General features: G+C 44.3%; 3 long non-coding RNA genes across 3 annotated transcripts; all 3 read left to right on the top strand.

Annotated features, from left to right (window-relative positions):
• The first annotated feature begins 3,218 nt into the window (after positions 1-3,218).
• Positions 3,219-5,064, top strand: LOC117186010. The gene is made up of 3 exons (XR_004471175.1): positions 3,219-3,837; positions 3,918-4,641; positions 4,742-5,064. It is a non-coding gene; the product is annotated as an uncharacterized LOC117186010 (long non-coding RNA).
• A 6,878-nt stretch (positions 5,065-11,942) lies between these two features.
• Positions 11,943-13,791, top strand: LOC108151047. The gene is made up of 3 exons (XR_001774709.2): positions 11,943-12,601; positions 12,683-13,406; positions 13,507-13,791. It is a non-coding gene; the product is annotated as an uncharacterized LOC108151047 (long non-coding RNA).
• A 5,679-nt stretch (positions 13,792-19,470) lies between these two features.
• LOC117192891 lies at positions 19,471-21,450 on the top strand. The gene is made up of 3 exons (XR_004474461.1): positions 19,471-20,129; positions 20,210-20,933; positions 21,034-21,450. It is a non-coding gene; the product is annotated as an uncharacterized LOC117192891 (long non-coding RNA).
• The last annotated feature ends 459 nt before the right edge of the window (positions 21,451-21,909 follow it).

Below are 21,909 nucleotides of genomic sequence, written 5' to 3'. Positions count from 1 at the left end.
AAGTTAGGTCACCGTTACCAAGAATGTACTGGAGAGCGGAGGGTTTTTTGTTATGGGTGTGGGAAAGCTGACACTTACAAGCCCTCTTGTAGAAAATGCAATCCAAAAAACTTGGCAGCTCGTGCACCGTTGATCAGTGCACGCAGACAGATGGTATCGAAAGCCACCAATACGGAGTAACGAGTTCAAAAACAAACTCGCTACCACTTCAACCGGCCATGTCACAAATACCAGACTTACCAACCAGGACAGAGATAGAGAATGGTAGCCAACGCTCCCTACGAATGAAGTTGCGTAGATGTGCGTATAATGTAGCACGAAAGCAAGAACGAAAAGTTTTGTTATCCGCCATAGTTGGGAATGCGCAGGACATAAGACCGTATGCAAAGGTCCAACTATTGGGGAGAACAGTCACTGGTCTTTTGGATACAGGAGCAACAATCAGTTGTATAGGAGGGGAGTTAGCGTTGAAAGTTAGTCATGCGATCGTCAAAACCGTTAATGCATCTGTGCGAACTGCTGATGGAGCTGCGCAGAAAATTGTAGGCAAGATCTCCACTCCCGTGCTGTTTCGAAATGAAACTAAACCCATAACATTGTATTTAGTACCATCACTCGCTCAAGAATTATACCTTGGAATGGACTTTTGGGCTGCATTTAAATTGTTACCTCCAGGTGTAGTAACCCAGAATGCCAAGCCCGAAGTGGCTGCCTTAGCCAAGGATGACCATATGCATATAAGCCTAACGTATTCGCAACAGGCCATGTTGTCAGAGGCTATCCAAACGTTCCCGTCATTCGCCAAAGAAGGTCTAGGTCGAACCAGCTGGATAAGTCACGATATCGATATAGGGGATGCAAAGCCAATTAAACAGCGGCACTATTCGGTATCTCCTGCCGTCGAAAAGGTCATGTTTGAGGAAGTAGATAGAATGATAGCGCTTGGCGTTATTGAGGAGTCTGATAGTCCATGGTCGTCACCAGTCGTTCTCGTTAGGAAACCTGGAAAGGTGAGAATATGTCTCGATAGCCGTAAGGTCAACGAAGTCACAGTAAAGAGCGCATATCCCATGCCTTTGATCGATGGAATATTAAGCCGACTACCAAAAGCTGAATATATTTCCAGCATCGACCTGAAGGATGCCTATTGGCAGATCCCATTGACTTCAGACGCTCGCGAAAAGACCGCGTTCACCGTCCCGGGGAGACCCCTGTATCAATACACAGTGATGCCGTTTGGACTAACCAACGCTCCACAAACCATGTGTAAATTAATGGATAAAGTTATACCCTCTCAGTTACGACATGAAGTGTTCGTCTATCTAGATGATTTGCTCGTTGTATCTTCTACTTTCGAAATCCATGTGCGTGTGTTATCCGAGTTAGCATCTCGGTTAAAACAAGCTGGGTTAACAAATAATGTAGAAAAAAGTAAATTTTGTTTGAAGGAAGTAAGATACCTTGGCCATGTCATTGGGGATGGAACTATTAAAACCGATCCAGAAAAAGTTTCAGCCATTCGGGAATTCCCGACACCTCGTTCAGTCAAACAGGTACGAAGGTTTTTAGGAGTAACTGGCTGGTATCATAAATTCATTCGAAATTATGCCGGTCTGGCCGCTCCATTGTCGGACACGTTGAAACAGAAACGTAAGTTTGAATGGACGAATGAGGCCCAACTTGCATTTGAAGACCTGAAAAGTAAACTTTGCAGTGCTCCCGTTTTGCATAGTCCAAATTTTCGGATTCCATTCGCTATTCACTGCGATGCGAGTCATACTGGCGTGGGCGAAGTACTTATGCAAAAAGATGTAGAAGGTAACGAGGTTCCGATCGCATATATGTCTAGAAAGCTAAATCAATGCCAACGAAATTACTCGGTTACAGAAAAAGAGTGTTTAGCAGCTGTACTGTGTGTTAAAAAGTTTCGCGCCTTCATCGAAGGGCATGAATTTGTCATTATTACCGATCATGCTTCGTTAAAATGGCTTATGAGTCAAGCGGATTTGAGCTCTAGACTCGCCAGATGGTCGTTAAAATTACAAGGTTTTGACTTCCAAGTTCATCACCGAAAAGGAGTCAACAACAAAGTGCCAGACGCCCTGTCCCGAGCCTATACTGAAGACCTGTCCGAGCTCCAAATGGACAGTCTGCTAGATCTCAGTTCACCACAGTTTCACTCAGTTGAGAATGAGTATGAGAATCTAAAAACCAAAATAACCGCCAACCAGACGAAAATGCCTGATGTCAAAGTAATTGATGGTTTCATTTATCGCCGTGCTGAACATGCAGTAGGAGAAAAAGTATCAGATGACCTCTGCTGGAAGTTATGGGTACCATCCGCCCTAACGTCCGTTGTACTGAGGCAAGCACACGAACATCCTCTCTCCTCACACGGTGGTATCCACAAAACGCTGGAGCGAATACGGCGATATTGGCCGAATTTGGTCACCGATGTGAAGGCATATGTTAATCGGTGCGAGGTATGCAAATGTTCAAAACATCCAAGTTATTGTTTACGACCTCCCATGGGAAAAACTCAGGGAACTAACAGATTCTTTCAGAAACTGTATGTAGATTTCTTGGGACCGTATCCCCGTAGTAAGTCAGGGAACATAGGAATCTTTATATTCCTGGATCATTTCGCCAAATTCCCATTTCTCAAACCCGTAAAGAAGTTTACAGCGGATTCGATCATCCGATTTATCGAGGAAGAGTTGTTTCACTGCTTCGGCGTACCCGAGACGGTAGTATCGGATAATGGAGTCCAGTTTAAATCACAGGTATTCCAGAGCTTGCTGCAAAACTACGGTGTCAAACATATGTTTACAGCCGTGCATGCACCCCAAGCAAATGCGTCAGAACGTGTGAATCGTTCGGTCATTGCCGCGATAAAGGCCTATATAAAACCAGACCAGTCCAATTGGGATGAAAAGTTGAGCCATATTGCCTGTGCACTACGTTCGAGCACACATACCGCCATTAATTCGACCCCATACAGAATAGCGTTTGGTCAACATATGGTTACCAATGGCTCTAGCTATCAGCTATTAAGACAGTTAGAAATGCTGGAGGATCGAACAGTACAGTTTTCGCGAGACGATTCGTTCAATATCATTCGGCAAAAAGCTTTGCATTCAGCTCAACAGCAGCATAGTCGCAACGAAAGAGTATATAATTTGCGTAGTCGAGACGTCTCGTTTGTCGTTGGGCAGGAAGTGTATAAAAGAAACTTCCAGCAAAGTAACTTTAGCAGAGGCTTTAATGCCAAGCTGGCACCTACTTTCGTGAAAGCCCGGGTGAGAAAAAGACTTGGTAATAGTTACTACGAACTCGAGGACCTACAAGGACGAATCCTAGGGAAATTCCATGCTAAAGATATAAAACAATGAGGTTTCAGGCGTGGATCACTCTTTTCAGTGTATCACTGCCAAGTGTGATCTTGGTAGGGGGGTGTTGTAGTGGCGCCTGTCCAACCAAAAATATCGGATAACCGTCCCACGGTTTCCCCTTCCCTTAGACATGCACCTTGCACCTTTTGGGCAGTTACGCGCAAGAAAAAAATGACATAAGTTAACAGCGGCTACTGTCAAGGTGTGGTGAGAAAAGGGGAATGAGAGAACCAAGGGCTCAAGCGGAAGGAGAGTGGCTTGGGCATGTTCTTTCCAATGTTACTCGCGATCCCAGACGGACGTCTGAGGAAAATACTCAAGTAGTGCAGTGAAAGGAAAAATTCTAACCTCGACCGTAATTACCGCGTGTCCATCGTGGCTAAGACCTAGTCAAAAGATCAGCCGACCATTCCTACGTTTATTAAGCGAAGGCCGAACCCATCGGGTGAGTGAAAATTGTACCCCAACTGCCGGCCAACAGAAAATTAAAGTTCGTTTTTTTTTTTCTTAAAAACCTAACCATAGGTTTGGCCGTACGTAATACCGTACGAAACGCCGGTCGTAGTGCCGTAAGCCGTACCCACTACAGTCTCGTCACCTTACCACACATATAAATACCCAGCGTCCCGATCGACTACAGTATGTGTTAGCCGTCTTCGCCCCCAAATCTTCTTTCGGCGTGGCGTCTGCATACATGTGAGCATCACTGTATTTACCGCAGCGTGTACCGGCGTGGGTCCACACACATACAAGCCTTGCTCGGCCTACACCAGTGAAAAACGGTCGATGGGCTTTTATCTACGCGTGCAGTGACATACATATGTACATCTGTGTGAAATTGACTATTCCCTCTTCAGTGACTTTCGTCATTGCTACGTCGCTTACGCCGCCCGCATACGAACAGTAACGCTAAAGGAGAAGACATTTACCGGTGCCGAAATACTGTTTGCGTTGCTGATGAAGTCATTCGGTGTCTCGATCATGATGGCTATGCCCATGCATTTCTTCATATTAGAATAATACTTTGGAACCCCACTATTGTACTGACCCTAGGATTAACATTAAAAGTTAAATTCGTGGGATTCGGTTTGGTTGGCTTATCATAAAGAAATGTGCAGCTAGAAGGAAACGAACTAAAACTAATACTCGCGCGTATCGCCTATCTACTCTGACACACTGATATTTACAAGTTTTCAGCCACCCTCATCGACCACATGGAAGCGCTTTCATCGTTGGATTTGATCGTAATGTGAGTGATAACCTGTGAACGTCTGCTATATGTGAATTCAAAATTTTACGCAAGTCGAAGCAACATTAAAGATTCCATGCCTCGACCGTAAACTTCCCAGCCGTACTGTAACGCTGACCAATCCAATTGTTCACGTGTTTGTTTTGTTCTGCTCTTTCGCAAGCAATGTAACTTTCTGCAATTCCGAATCTATCGACAACCGAACTTATGATTGGGATTACCCCACAAGCAATTGCTGTGCACTTTAAAGATGCACCCATCCGTCCCTTGTTTTTGCATTTAAACTGAAAACCATTCGAATATATTTCTATTTGTGTAACGTAATTACCATTATTCCTGAATATACTCTTTATAATTAGTTGACTCTAGTCTAATAAGATCTTTCATCATGATATTTTTATATATATATAATTAATCTTAATTGCAGCTTATTTGAACATATTATCCCTATTACTTTAGTAGCCTTTATACATATATATATCTACCCTCTTAGCGGCCATGAGATCTTGTAGGAAAGTTTAATGAATAAACTGTTTGTTAATTGTTGCCGTTATTAAGGATCATGTGGCGCCGAGATGACGTAACCTAGCAGAAGTAGAGCGTTTATTTTAGGGATCGTTACCCATTTCTCAGCCTATTTGGACCGGTGCGATCAAGGAAGGGTGGGCATACCGAGTTGCAATGATACCGCGAGCAACTCCCGCTCGAATTAGTTCCGCTGTAAATTCTCTGTAAATTTCTTCCGTCTGAACCTTGAACCGCACGCGAAACTTATTTTTATTGTCTTTGCTCCTAATGCTCGAGCTCGTGACGCGATCTCTCCCTACCCCACCCCCACTCTACCCGACTAACCATGAGACCGGCAGCAACGCGTGCATGGATCTCGATCATACCCTCCATCTGCTCGTCTACCGTTTCAGATCCTAGCCTACTGCTTCGTTATCTGTTACAACATTTATACCCGATACTTAGTCAGTATGGCTCTCCTCCGGCAGACGCCGCTAATATTAAACGACAGGACAAAGAGTGCGTGCGAGAGAGACAGAAACTCAGTCTGAGCGTGACGTCGGGCGCTGCGTAGCCACTGAAAATTGATTTGTTCCTTTTGGCTATAAAAATTATCTGATCTGATCCAGATTTAGCAATCTGATAGATATAGTCATTATCTATGATTGTGCTTTTTTAGTTTTCTCGAATCTGCAATATTGTGGATGGAACAGATTTTCGTCCTTTGTGGGGGCGGAAGGGGGTGGGGCGAAATTTTGAGATATACGTTTTATAGTGACATCTTAAAGGAGTGTGTGTACCAAATTTGGTTACTCTAGCCTTAATAGTCTCTGAGATTTGTGGATGCCTCAGATTTTCGTCCTTTGCGGGGGCGGAAGGGGGTGTGGCGAAATTTTGACACAAAACGGTCAAGGTCCGATATCTCAGGAGATACAAAATTTGGTTGCTCTAGCTCTAATAGGCTCTGAGATCCTTGAACTCATATTTTGCCATTGGCAAAGCCGACCATGAAACCTGTGTGTTAGAGAGAGACAGAGCGAGAAAGAATGAAATTGTTTTCTTGATTCTGGCTATAATAATTATACGATCTGGTTGAGATTTTACACTTTAGAACATATAGTCATCCTCTACGATTCTGCGTTTTTTGCTTTATCGTATCTTTAAAAATATGGATGCCACAGATTTTCGTCCTTTGTGGGGGCGGAAGTGGGCGGGGCGAAGTTTTGAAATATTTTTGTAGCAGTGACATATCACAGAAGTCTGGATGCAAAACATCGTTGCTCTAGATCTTATAGTCTTTGAGCACTAGGCGCTGAAGGGGACGGACAGACGGACAGACGGACGGACGGACAGACGGACAGACGGACAGACAGACATGGCTCAATCGACTCGGCTATTGATGCTGATCAAGAATATATATACTTTATGGGGTCGGAAACGATTCCTTCTGGACGTTACACACATCCACTTTTACCACAAATCTAATATACCCCAATACTCATTTTGAGTATCGGGTATAATAATTGGCGCCCAACGTGGGGCCCGAGCTGTCACAGCCCCAGTAAATGTCCGAAAGACAGTCAACTACACCCGACTGGAAATTCCTTATCCTTCTTGGTTCAGACAACCTTGCTAACTTCCTCAATATCGGTTGTGAAGGTATAGTGTAGCGAGAGAGACTGTTGAAATCCTGATGTTTTCCATTAAGCTCTTGGTCCAGTCCACTTAAGCTGCATCTGACTTAACCACTGCCGGTATATCGATCGAGTGCAAGTAGATCTTCCCTCCGTCGATCGAAATTGGGTTAATTTATGGCGACAAGCTATAACCTATCTCGCGGAGTTGAGAGTATACGCAAGGAAGTTTATGTGCAGTTTTGTCTATTTTCTATCATCCTCCCAACTATAAAGAGCGTCGTCGACTGTCGAAATCCTGAAGCTTTTAGAATAAGCTCTTGGTCCAGTTGATGCAAAGTAAGACCTACTTGGTCCAGTTTTTGTGATAGGATTCAGCCGTTGATAGAAATCAGGTGTGTATGTATGGCAAAAAGCTATCGCCTGTCTCGCGGTAGAAAGAACCTGTCCGACTCAGTATCTTTGTTTTCTACACGAATTCGTCCCTTAGACAGTGAGATTAGATAGCGAACGAGATTCAGTCTATCTCTTATGTGCATCGAAGCAGAATCATGATCCTTTTATTTAAAAAAATTTTGTCATTTCTATTCCTTTGCCTTTATATATAAATTAGTCCGTATTTAGTGTCGTTATTATCTATAAAAGATCGTTGGGTAACAGATTTTGTACGATAATCATGCCCCTAAGTCGTAGTCCCGAGAATTTCGCTCAAATAGAGAATCAGGGAATAATTTGTAGCACGTGCGCCAAGGAAGTTGACTACCTAGCTCAGTTAATTACCACCAGCTGTGGACACCAATTCCACCGAGTCTGTTTTAACCGTAAAGCTGGAGCCAAAAAGCTTTGTCCTGTCTGCCACGTTAGCTTGCATGGATCGGCTTTGAATTTAGCTGAGGAGATTGCCGCAGTCCAGACTGCAAGCCAAGACCCCAGCACAACCATGCACCAGACTAGGTCTAAGGGTAGGGCAACCGATCCCAACGCAGACGCCCCAAGCGGGTCAACTGTTAGTGAGACTAACTCGGAAGTACAAATGGAAGCAAATGCCGCTTCGACCAATGCAGGTCTACACCAGGTTATTGCCGATTCTTTGGCAGCTGCAATGCAGGCTCAAACCAACATATTAGCGCAGACCATAGAAACTGGCCTGCAGAAAGTATAGATTCAGCAAACGGCGTCCCGTGAAAGTATTGAAAGTGTTCGTTCACAACCAATCAATACACAAACCATCGACGAAGTAGAACAACAAACGTTTCAGCATCTGTTCGGGGGTAGTTCGGAAAGACAGACGGCCAGAGAGCCACCAACTAGATATAGTCTAGGAGGGACCCCGCCAGTCTCAGAGCTACGAGCTAATAGAATAAGCCAAATCATTTCAAATTGGAAAATACGGTTTTCAGGTCATTCCTCCATTGGCGTGGACGACTTCATTGATAGGGTAAATGCCATGACCAACCAATCCTTAAATGGAAATTTTGAACTGTTAGCCAGATATGCGAGCAACCTGTTTGAGGGCAGTGCCAGTGAATGGTTCTGGCGATACCACAAGAGTGTCCCCCTCATCCGATGGTCCGACTTGTGCGTAGCACTCAAGACTCAATTCAAAGACGGACGTACCGACTTGGATATCCGCTCAGCGATCACGCAGCGGAAACAGAAGCCAAATGAACCGTTTGATTTATTCTATGAAGCCATAGTCGCATTGGCAGACAAACTAGTACAGCCAATGACTGAGCCCTATCTGTTAGAAGCTCTTAAAGCCAATTTAGTTCCAGAAATTCAACACGAAATCTTGTATGTACCCATCAAGAGTATCGCAGATCTTGTCCAAATCTACGACAATTTTGCAGCGTGCTGCGTCTAAACGACATATTAATGAGATGCATCAAACGTTCAGTGAGACGGATGACGATGCTGATGGTGTAGATGATGTAAGTATTGATGCCATGACCCTTAACTGTTGGAATTGTGGGAAGTTAGGTCACCGTTACCAAGAATGTACTGGAGAGCGGAGGGTTTTTTGTTATGGGTGTTGGAAAGCTGACACTTACAAGCCCTCTTGTAGAAAATGCAATCCAAAAAACTTGGCAGCTCGTGCACCGTTGATCAGTGCACGCAGACAGATGGTATCGAAAGCCACCAATACGGAGTAACGAGTTCAAAAACAAACTCGCTACCACTTCAACCGGCCATGTCACAAATACCAGACTTACCAACCAGGACAGAGATAGAGAATGGTAGCCAACGCTCCCTACGAATGAAGTTGCGTAGATGTGCGTATAATGTAGCACGAAAGCAAGAACGAAAAGTTTTGTTATCCGCCATAGTTGGGAATGCGCAGGACATAAGACCGTATGCAAAGGTCCAACTATTGGGGAGAACAGTCACTGGTCTTTTGGATACAGGAGCAACAATCAGTTGTATAGGAGGGGAGTTAGCGTTGAAAGTTAGTCATGCGATCGTCAAAACCGTTAATGCATCTGTGCGAACTGCTGATGGAGCTGCGCAGAAAATTGTAGGCAAGATCTCCACTCCCGTGCTGTTTCGAAATGAAACTAAGCCCATAACATTGTATTTAGTACCATCACTCGCTCAAGAATTATACCTTGGAATGGACTTTTGGGCTGCATTTAAATTGTTACCTCCAGGTGTAGTAACCCAGAATGCCAAGCCCGAAGTGGCTGCCTTAGCCAAGGATGACCATATGCATATAAGCCTAACGTATTCGCAACAGGCCATGTTGTCAGAGGCTATCCAAACGTTCCCGTCATTCGCCAAAGAAGGTCTAGGTCGAACCAGCTGGATAAGTCACGATATCGATATAGGGGATGCAAAGCCAATTAAACAGCGGCAATATTCGGTATCTCCTGCCGTCGAAAAGGTCATGTTTGAGGAAGTAGATAGAATGATAGCGCTTGGCGTTATTGAGGAGTCTGATAGTCCATGGTCGTCACCAGTCGTTCTCGTTAGGAAACCTGGAAAGGTGAGAATATGTCTCGATAGCCGTAAGGTCAACGAGGTCACAGTAAAGAGCGCATATCCCATGCCTTTGATCGATGGAATATTAAGCCGACTACCAAAAGCTGAATATATTTCCAGCATCGACCTGAAGGATGCCTATTGGCAGATCCCATTGACTTCAGACGCTCGCGAAAAGACCGCGTTCACCGTCCCGGGGAGACCCCTGTATCAATACACAGTGATGCCATTTGGACTAATCAACGCTCCACAAACCATGTGTAAATTAATGTATAAAGTTATACCCTCTCAGTTACGACATGAAGTTTTCGTCTATCTAGACGATTTGCTCGTTGTATCTTCTACTTTCGAAATCCATGTGCGTGTGTTATCCGAGTTAGCATCTCGGTTAAAACAAGCTGGGTTAACAAATAATGTCGAAAAAAGTAAATTTTGTTTGAAGGAAGTAAGATACCTTGGCCATGTCATTGGGGATGGAACTATTAAAACCGATCCAGAAAAAGTTTCAGCCATTCGGGAATTCCCAACACCTCGTTCAGTCAAACAGGTACGAAGGTTTTTAGGAGTAACTGGCTGGTATCATAAATTCATTCGAAATTATGCCGGTCTGGCCGCTCCATTGTCGGACACGTTGAAACAGAAACGTAAGTTTGAATGGACGAATGAGGCCCAACTTGCATTTGAAGACCTGAAAAGTAAACTTTGCAGTGCTCCCGTTTTGCATAGTCCAAATTTTCGGATTCCATTCGCTATTCACTGCGATGCGAGTCATACTGGCGTGGGCGAAGTACTTATGCAAAAAGATGTAGAAGGTAACGAGGTTCCGATCGCATATATGTCTAGAAAGCTAAATCAATGCCAACGAAATTACTCGGTTACAGAAAAAGAGTGTTTAGCAGCTGTACTGTGTGTTAAAAAGTTTCGCGCCTACATCGAAGGGCATGAATTTGTCATTATTACCGATCATGCTTCGTTAAAATGGCTTATGAGTCAAGCGGATTTGAGCTCTAGACTCGCCAGATGGTCGTTAAAATTACAAGGTTTTGACTTCCAAATTCATCACCGAAAAGGAGTCAACAACAAAGTGCCAGACGCCCTGTCCCGAGCCTATACTGAAGACCTGTCCGAGCTCCAAATGGACAGTCTGCTAGATCTCAGTTCACCACAGTTTCACTCAGTTGAGAATGAGTATGAGAATCTAAAAACCAAAATAACCGCCAACCAGACGAAAATGCCTGATGTCAAAGTAATTGATGGTTTCATTTATCGCCGTGCTGAACATGCAGTAGGAGAAAAAGTATCCGATGACCTCTGCTGGAAGTTATGGGTACCATCCGCCCTAACGTCCGTTGTACTGAGGCAAGCACACGAACATCCTCTCTCCTCCACAAAACGTGGTATCCACAAAACGCTGGAGCGAATACGGCGATACTACTATTGGCCGAATTTGGTCACCGATGTGAAGGCATATGTTAATCGGTGCGAGGTATGCAAATGTTCAAAACATCCAAGTTATTGTTTACGACCTCCCATGGGAAAAACTCAGGGAACTAACAGATTCTTTCAGAAACTGTATGTAGATTTCTTGGGACCGTATCCCCGTAGTAAGTCAGGGAACATAGGAATCTTTATAGTCCTGGATCATTTCGCCAAATTCCCATTTCTCAAACCCGTAAAGAAGTTTACAGCGGATTCGATCATCCGATTTATCGAGGAAGAGTTGTTTCACTGCTTCGGCGTACCCGAGACGGTAGTATCGGATAATGGAGTCCAGTTTAAATCACAGGTATTCCAAAGCTTGCTGCAAAACTACGGTGTCAAACATATGTTTACAGCCGTGCATGCACCCCAAGCAAATGCGTCAGAACGTGTGAATCGTTCGGTCATTGCCGCGATAAAGGCCTATATAAAACCAGACCAGTCCAATTGGGATGAAAAGTTGAGCCATATTGCCTGTGCACTACGTTCGAGCACACATACCGCCATTAATTCGACCCCATACAGAATAGCGTTTGGTCAACATATGGTTACCAATGGTTCTAGCTATCAGCTATTAAGACAGTTAGAAATGCTGGAGGATCGAACAGTACAGTTTTCGCGAGACGATTCGTTCAATATCATTCGGCAAAAAGCTTTGCATTCAGCTCAACAGCAGCATAGTCGCAACGAAAGAGTATATAATTTGCGTAGTCGAGACGTCTCGTTTGTCGTTGGTCAGGAAGTGTATAAAAGAAACTTCCAGCAAAGTAACTTTAGCAGAGGCTTTAATGCCAAGCTGGCACCTACTTTCGTGAAAGCCCGGGTGAGAAAAAGACTTGGTAATAGTTACTACGAACTCGAGGACCTACAAGGACGAATCCTAGGGAAATTCCATGCTAAAGATATAAAACAATGAGGTTTCAGGCGTGGATCACTCTTTTCAGTGTATCACTGCCAAGTGTGATCTTGGTAGGGGGGTGTTGTAGTGGCGCCTGTCCAACCAAAAATATCGGATAACCGTCCCACGGTTTCCCCTTCCCTTAGACATGCACCTTGCACCTTTTGGGCAGTTACGCGCAAGAAAAAAATGACATAAGTTAACAGCGGCTACTGTCAAGGTGTGGTGAGAAAAGGGGAATGAGAGAACCAAGGGCTCAAGCGGAAGGAGAGTGGCTTGGGCATGTTCTTTCCAATGTTACTCGCGATCCCAGACGGACGTCTGAGGAAAATACTCAAGTAGTGCAGTGAAAGGAAAAATTCTAACCTCGACCGTAATTACCGCGTGTCCATCGTGGCTAAGACCTAGTCAAAAGATCAGCCGACCATTCCTACGTTTATTAAGCGAAGGCCGAACCCATCGGGTGAGTGAAAATTGTACCCCAACTGCCGGCCAACAGAAAATTAAAGTTCGTTTTTTTTTTTTCTTAAAAACCTAACCATAGGTTTGGCCGTACGTAATACCGTACGAAACGCCGGTCGTAGTGCCGTAAGCCGTACCCACTACAGTCTCGTCACCTTACCACACATATAAATACCCAGCGTCCCGATCGACTACAGTATGTGTTAGCCGTCTTCGCCCCCAAATCTTCTTTCGGCGTGGCGTCTGCATACATGTGAGCATCACTGTATTTACCGCAGCGTGTACCGGCGTGGGTCCACACACATACAAGCCTTGCTCGGCCTACACCAGTGAAAAACGGTCGATGGGCTTTTATCTACGCGTGCAGTGACATACATATGTACATCTGTGTGAAATTGACTATTCCCTCTTCAGTGACTTTCGTCATTGCTACGTCGCTTACGCCGCCCGCATACGAACAGTAACGCTAAAGGAGAAGACATTTACCGGTGCCGAAATACTGTTTGCGTTGCTGATGAAGTCATTCGGTGTCTCGATCATGATGGCTATGCCCATGCATTTCTTCATATTAGAATAATACTTTGGAACCCCACTATTGTACTGACCCTAGGATTAACATTAAAAGTTAAATTCGTGGGATTCGGTTTGGTTGGCTTATCATAAAGAAATGTGCAGCTAGAAGGAAACGAACTAAAACTAATACTCGCGCGTATCGCCTATCTACTCTGACACACTGATATTTACAAGTTTTCAGCCACCCTCATCGACCACATGGAAGCGCTTTCATCGTTGGATTTGATCGTAATGTGAGTGATAACCTGTGAACGTCTGCTATATGTGAATTCAAAATTTTACGCAAGTCGAAGCAACATTAAAGATTCCATGCCTCGACCGTAAACTTCCCAGCCGTACTGTAACGCTGACCAATCCAATTGTTCACGTGTTTGTTTTGTTCTGCTCTTTCGCAAGCAATGTAACTTTCTGCAATTCCGAATCTATCGACAACCGAACTTATGATTGGGATTACCCCACAAGCAATTGCTGTGCACTTTAAAGGTGCACCCATCCGTCCCTTGTTTTTGCATTTAAACTGAAAACCATTCGAATATATTTCTATTTGTGTAACGTAATTACCATTATTCCTGAATATACTCTTTATAATTAGTTGACTCTAGTCTAATAAGATCTTTCATCATGTTGCAATGATACCGCAAGCAACTCCCGCTCGAATTAGTTCCGCTGACTCATCTCCCTACACTGTCATTTCTCTGTAAATTTCTTCCGTCTGAACCTTGAACCGCACGCGAAACTTATTTTTATTGTCTTTGCTCCTAATGCTCGAGCTCGTGACGCGATCTCTCCCTACCCCACCCCCACTCTACCCGACTAACCATGAGACCGGCAGCAACGCGTGCATGGATCTCGATCATACCCTCCATCTGCTCGTCTACCGTTTCAGATCCTAGCCTCCTGCTTCGTTATCTGTTACAACATTTATACCCGATACTTAGTCAGTATGGCTCTCCTCCGGCAGACGCCGCTAATATTAAACGACAGGACAAAGAGTGCGTGCGAGAGAGACAGAAACTCAGTCTGAGCGTGACGTCGGCCGTGGGGCCCGAGCTGTCACAGCCCCAGTAAATGTCCGAAAGACAGTCAACTACACCCGACTGGAAATTCCTTATCCTTCTTGGTTCAGACAACCTTGCTAACTTCCTCAATATCGGTTGTGAAGGTATAGTGTAGCGAGAGAGACTGTTGAAATCCTGATGTTTTCCATTAAGCTCTTGGTCCAGTCCACTTAAGCTGCATCTGACTTAACCACTGCCGGTATATCGATCGAGTGCAAGTAGATCTTCCCTCCGTCGATCGAAATTGGGTTAATTTATGGCGACAAGCTATAACCTATCTCGCGGAGTTGAGAGTATACGCAAGGAAGTTTATGTGCAGTTTTGTCTATTTTCTATCATCCTCCCAACTATAAAGAGCGTCGTCGACTGTCGAAATCCTGAAGCTTTTAGAATAAGCTCTTGGTCCAGTTGATGCAAAGTAAGACCTACTTGGTCCAGTTTTTGTGATAGGATTCAGCCGTTGATAGAAATCAGGTGTGTATGTATGGCAAAAAGCTATCGCCTGTCTCGCGGTAGAAAGAACCTGTCCGACTCAGTATCTTTGTTTTCTACACGAATTCGTCTCTTAGACAGTGAGATTAGATAGCGAACGAGATTCAGTCTATCTCTTATGTGCATCGAAGCAGAATCATGATCCTTTTATTTAAAAACATTTTGTCATTTCTATTCCTTTGCCTTTATATATAAATTAGTCCGTATTTAGTGTCGTTATTATCTATAAAAGATCGTTGGGTAACAGATTTTGTACGATAATCATGCCCCTAAGTCGTAGTCCCGAGAATTTCGCTCAAATAGAGAATCAGGGAATAATTTGTAGCACGTGCGCCAAGGAAGTTGACTACCTAGCTCAGTTAATTACCACCAGCTGTGGACACCAATTCCACCGAGTCTGTTTTAACCGTAAAGCTGGAGCCAAAAAGCTTTGTCCTGTCTGCCACGTTAGCTTGCATGGATCGGCTTTGAATTTAGCTGAGGAGATTGCCGCAGTCCAGACTGCAAGCCAAGACCCCAGCACAACCATGCACCAGACTAGGTCTAAGGGTAGGGCAACCGATCCCAACGCAGACGCCCCAAGCGGGTCAACTGTTAGTGAGACTAACTCGGAAGTACAAATGGAAGCAAATGCCGCTTCGACCAATGCAGGTCTACACCAGGTTATTGCCGATGCTTTGGCAGCTGCAATGCAGGATCAAACCAACATATTAGCGCAGACCATAGAAACTGGCCTAAAGAAATTATCGATTCAGCAAACGGCGTCCCGTGAAAGTATTGAAAGTGTTCGTTCACAACCAATCAATACACAAACCATCGACGAAGTAGAACAACAAACGTTTCAGCAACTGTTCGGGGGTAGTTCGGAAAGACAGACGGCCAGAGAGCCACCAACTAGATATAGTCTAGGAGGGACCCCGCCAGTCTCAGAGCTACGAGCTAATAGAATAAGCCAAATCATTTCAAATTGGAAAATACGGTTTTCAGGTCATTCCTCCATTGGCGTGGACGACTTCATTGATAGGGTAAATGCCATGACCAACCAATCCTTAAATGGAAATTTTGAACTGTTAGCCAGATATGCGAGCAACCTGTTTGAGGGCAGTGCCAGTGAATGGTTCTGGCGATACCACAAGAGTGTCCCCCTCATCCGATGGTCCGACTTGTGCGTAGCACTCAAGACTCAATTCAAAGACGGACGTACCGACTTGGATATCCGCTCAGCGATCACGCAGCGGAAACAGAAGCCAAATGAACCGTTTGATTTATTCTATGAAGCCATAGTCGCATTGGCAGACAAACTAGTACAGCCAATGACTGAGCCCTATCTGTGAGAAGCTCTTAAAGCCAATTTAGTTCCAGAAATTCAACACGAAATCTTGTATGTACCCATCAAGAGTATCGCAGATCTTGTCCAAATCTACGACAATTTTGCAGCGTGCTGCGTCTAAACGACATATTAATGAGATGCATCAAACGTTCAGTGAGACGGATGACGATGCTGATGGTGTAGATGATGTAAGTATTGATGCCATGACCCTTAACTGTTGGAATTGTGGGAAGTTAGGTCACCGTTACCAAGAATGTACTGGAGAGCGGAGGGTTTTTTGTTATGGGTGTGGGAAAGCTGACACTTACAAGCCCTCTTGTAGAAAATGCAATCCAAAAAACTTGGCAGCTCGTGCACCGTTGATCAGTGCACGCAGACAGATGGTATCGAAAGCCACCAATACGGAGTAACGAGTTCAAAAACAAACTCGCTACCACTTCAACCGGCCATGTCACAAATACCAGACTTACCAACCAGGACAGAGATAGAGAATGGTAGCCATTGCTCCCTACGAATGAAGTTGCGTAGATGTGCGTATAATGTAGCACGAAAGCAAGAACGAAAAGTTTTGTTATCCGCCATAGTTGGGAATGCGCAGGACATAAGACCGTATGCAAAGGTCCAACTATTGGGGAGAACAGTCACTGGTCTTTTGGATACAGGAGCAACAATCAGTTGTATAGGAGGGGAGTTAGCGTTGAAAGTTAGTCATGCGATCGTCAAAACCGTTAATGCATCTGTGCGAACTGCTGATGGAGCTGCGCAGAAAATTGTAGGCAAGATCTCCACTCCCGTGCTGTTTCGAAATGAAACTAAACCCATAACATTGTATTTAGTACCATCACTCGCTCAAGAATTATACCTTGGAATGGACTTTTGGGCTGCATTTAAATTGTTACCTCCAGGTGTAGTAACCCAGAATGCCAAGCCCGAAGTTGCTGCCTTAGCCAAGGATGACCATATGCATATAAGCCTAACGTATTCGCAACAGGCCATGTTGTCAGAGGCTATCCAAACGTTCCCGTCATTCGCCAAAGAAGGTCTAGGTCGAACCAGCTGGATAAGTCACGATATCGATATAGGGGATGCAAAGCCAATTAAACAGCGACACTATTCGGTATCTCCTGCCGTCGAAAAGGTCATGTTTGAGGAAGTAGATAGAATGATAGCGCTTGGCGTTATTGAGGAGTCTGATAGTCCATGGTCGTCACCAGTCGTTCTCGTTAGGAAACCTGGAAAGGTGAGAATATGTCTCGATAGCCGTAAGGTCAACGAAGTCACAGTAAAGAGCGCATATCCCATGCCTTTGATCGATGGAATATTAAGCCGACTACCAAAAGCTGAATATATTTCCAGCATCGACCTGAAGGATGCCTATTGGCAGATCCCATTGACTTCAGACGCTCGCGAAAAGACCGCGTTCACCGTCCCGGGGAGACCCCTGTATCAATACACAGTGATGCCATTTGGACTAACCAACGCTCCACAAACCATGTGTAAATTAATGGATAAAGTTATACCCTCTCAGTTACGACATGAAGTGTTCGTCTATCTAGATGATTTGCTCGTTGTATCTTCTACTTTCGAAATCCATGTGCGTGTGTTATCCGAGTTAGCATCTCGGTTAAAACAAGCTGGGTTAACAAATAATGTCGAAAAAAGTAAATTTTGTTTGAAGGAAGTAAGATACCTTGGCCATGTCATTGGGGATGGAACTATTAAAACCGATCCAGAAAAAGTTTCAGCCATTCGGGAATTCCCAACACCTCGTTCAGTCAAACAGGTACGAAGGTTTTTAGGAGTAACTGGCTGGTATCATAAATTCATTCGAAATTATGCCGGTCTGGCCGCTCCATTGTCGGACACGTTGAAACAGAAACGTAAGTTTGAATGGACGAATGAGGCCCAACTTGCATTTGAAGACCTGAAAAGTAAACTTTGCAGTGCTCCCGTTTTGCATAGTCCAAATTTTCGGATTCCATTCGCTATTCACTGCGATGCGAGTCATACTGGCGTGGGCGAAGTACTTATGCAAAAAGATGTAGAAGGTAACGAGGTTCCGATCGCATATATGTCTAGAAAGCTAAATCAATGCCAACGAAATTACTCGGTTACAGAAAAAGAGTGTTTAGCAGCTGTACTGTGTGTTAAAAAGTTTCGCGCCTACATCGAAGGGCATGAATTTGTCATTATTACCGATCATGCTTCGTTAAAATGGCTTATGAGTCAAGCGGATTTGAGCTCTAGACTCGCCAGATGGTCGTTAAAATTACAAGGTTTTGACTTCCAAATTCATCACCGAAAAGGAGTCAACAACAAAGTGCCAGACGCCCTGTCCCGAGCCTATACTGAAGACCTGTCCGAGCTCCAAATGGACAGTCTGCTAGATCTCAGTTCACCACAGTTTCACTCAGTTGAGAATGAGTATGAGAATCTAAAAACCAAAATAACCGCCAACCAGACGAAAATGCCTGATGTCAAAGTAATTGATGGTTTCATTTATCGCCGTGCTGAACATGCAGTAGGAGAAAAAGTATCCGATGACCTCTGCTGGAAGTTATGGGTACCATCCGCCCTAACGTCCGTTGTACTGAGGCAAGCACACGAACATCCTCTCTCCTCCACAAAACGTGGTATCCACAAAACGCTGGAGCGAATACGGCGATACTACTATTGGCCGAATTTGGTCACCGATGTGAAGGCATATGTTAATCGGTGCGAGGTATGCAAATGTTCAAAACATCCAAGTTATTGTTTACGACCTCCCATGGGAAAAACTCAGGGAACTAACAGATTCTTTCAGAAACTGTATGTAGATTTCTTGGGACCGTATCCCCGTAGTAAGTCAGGGAACATAGGAATCTTTATAGTCCTGGATCATTTCGACAAATTCCCATTTCTCAAACCCGTAAAGAAGTTTACAGCGGATTCGATCATCCGATTTATCGAGGAAGAGTTGTTTCACTGCTTCGGCGTACCCGAGACGGTAGTATCGGATAATGGAGTCCAGTTTAAATCACAGGTATTCCAGAGCTTGCTGCAAAACTACGGTGTCAAACATATGTTTACAGCCGTGCATGCACCCCAAGCAAATGCGTCAGAACGTGTGAATCGTTCGGTCATTGCCGCGATAAAGGCCTATATAAAACCAGACCAGTCCAATTGGGATGAAAAGTTGAGCCATATTGCCTGTGCACTACGTTCGAGCACACATACCGCCATTAATTCGACCCCATACAGAATAGCGTTTGGTCAACATATGGTTACCAATGGCTCTAGCTATCAGCTATTAAAACAGTTAGAAATGCTGGAGGATCGAACAGTACAGTTTTCGCGAGACGATTCGTTCAATATCATTCGGCAAAAAGCTTTGCATTCAGCTCAACAGCAGCATAGTCGCAACGAAAGAGTATATAATTTGCGTAGTCGAGACGTCTCGTTTGTCGTTGGTCAGGAAGTGTATAAAAGAAACTTCCAGCAAAGTAACTTTAGCAGAGGCTTTAATGCCAAGCTGGCACCTACTTTCGTGAAAGCCCGGGTGAGAAAAAGACTTGGTAATAGTTACTACGAACTCGAGGACCTACAAGGACGAATCCTAGGGAAATTCCATGCTAAAGATATAAAACAATGAGGTTTCAGGCGTGGATCACTCTTTTCAGTGTATCACTGCCAAGTGTGATCTTGGTAGGGGGGTGTTGTAGTGGCGCCTGTCCAACCAAAAATATCGGATAACCGTCCCACGGTTTCCCCTTCCCTTAGACATGCACCTTGCACCTTTTGGGCAGTTACGCGCAAGAAAAAAATGACATAAGTTAACAGCGGCTACTGTCAAGGTGTGGTGAGAAAAGGGGAATGAGAGAACCAAGGGCTCAAGCGGAAGGAGAGTGGCTTGGGCATGTTCTTTCCAATGTTACTCGCGATCCCAGACGGACGTCTGAGGAAAATACTCAAGTAGTGCAGTGAAAGGAAAAATTCTAACCTCGACCGTAATTACCGCGTGTCCATCGTGGCTAAGACCTAGTCAAAAGATCAGCCGACCATTCCTACGTTTATTAAGCGAAGGCCGAACCCATCGGGTGAGTGAAAATTGTACCCCAACTGCCGGCCAACAGAAAATTAAAGTTCGTTTTTTTTTTTCTTAAAAACCTAACCATAGGTTTGGCCGTACGTAATACCGTACGAAACGCCAGTCGTAGTGCCGTAAGCCGTACCCACTACAGTCTCGTCACCTTACCACACATATAAATACCCAGCGTCCCGATCGACTACAGTATGTGTTAGCCGTCTTCGCCCCCAAATCTTCTTTCGGCGTGGCGTCTGCATACATGTGAGCATCACTGTATTTACCGCAGCGTGTACCGGCGTGGGTCCACACACATACAAGCCTTGCTCGGCCTACACCAGTGAAAAACGGTCGATGGGCTTTTATCTACGCGTGCAGTGACATACATATGTACATCTGTGTGAAATTGACTATTCCCTCTTCAGTGACTTTCGTCATTGCTACGTCGCTTACGCCGCCCGCATACGAACAGTAACGCTAAAGGAGAAGACATTTACCGGTGCCGAAATACTGTTTGCGTTGCTGATGAAGTCATTCGGTGTCTCGATCATGATGGCTATGCCCATGCATTTCTTCATATTAGAATAATACTTTGGAACCCCACTATTGTACTGACCCTAGGATTAACATTAAAAGTTAAATTCGTGGGATTCGGTTTGGTTGGCTTATCATAAAGAAATGTGCAGCTAGAAGGAAACGAACTAAAACTAATACTCGCGCGTATCGCCTATCTACTCTGACACACTGATATTTACAAGTTTTCAGCCACCCTCATCGACCACATGGAAGCGCTTTCATCGTTGGATTTGATCGTAATGTGAGTGATAACCTGTGAACGTCTGCTATATGTGAATTCAAAATTTTACGCAAGTCGAAGCAACATTAAAGATTCCATGCCTCGACCGTAAACTTCCCAGCCGTACTGTAACGCTGACCAATCCAATTGTTCACGTGTTTGTTTTGTTCTGCTCTTTCGCAAGCAATGTAACTTTCTGCAATTCCGAATCTATCGACAACCGAACTTATGATTGGGATTACCCCACAAGCAATTGCTGTGCACTTTAAAGGTGCACCCATCCGTCCCTTGTTTTTGCATTTAAACTGAAAACCATTCGAATATATTTCTATTTGTGTAACGTAATTACCATTATTCCTGAATATACTCTTTATAATTAGTTGACTCTAGTCTAATAAGATCTTTCATCATGATATTTTTATATATATATAATTAATCTTAATTGCAGCTTATTTGAACATATTATCCTTATTACTTTAGTAGCCTTTATACATATATATCTACCCTCTTAGCGGCCATGAGAGCTTGTAGGAAAGTTTAATGAATAAACTGTTTGTTAATTGTTGCCGTTATTAAGGATCATGTGGCGCCGAGATGACGTAACCTAGCAGAAGTAGAGCGTTTATTTTAGGGATCGTTACCCATTTCTCAGCCTATTTGGACCGGTGCGATCAAGGAAGGGTGGGCATACCGAGTTGCAATGATACCGCAAGCAACTCCCGCTCGAATTAGTTCCGCTGACTCATCTCCCTACACTGTCATTTCTCTGTAAATTTCTTCCGTCTGAACCTTGAACCGCACGCGAAACTTATTTTTATTGTCTTTGCTCCTAATGCTCGAGCTCGTGACGCGATCTCTCCCTACCCCACCCCCACTCTACCCGACTAACCATGAGACCGGCAGCAACGCGTGCATGGATCTCGATCATACCCTCCATCTGCTCGTCTACCGTTTCAGATCCTAGCCTCCTGCTTCGTTATCTGTTACAACATTTATA

The sequence above is a fragment of the Drosophila miranda genome, chromosome XL (assembly GCF_003369915.1).
Source record: "Drosophila miranda strain MSH22 chromosome XL, D.miranda_PacBio2.1, whole genome shotgun sequence".
Taxonomy (NCBI): domain Eukaryota; kingdom Metazoa; phylum Arthropoda; class Insecta; order Diptera; family Drosophilidae; genus Drosophila; species Drosophila miranda.
This window is presented reverse-complemented; position numbering and strand designations above follow the sequence as displayed.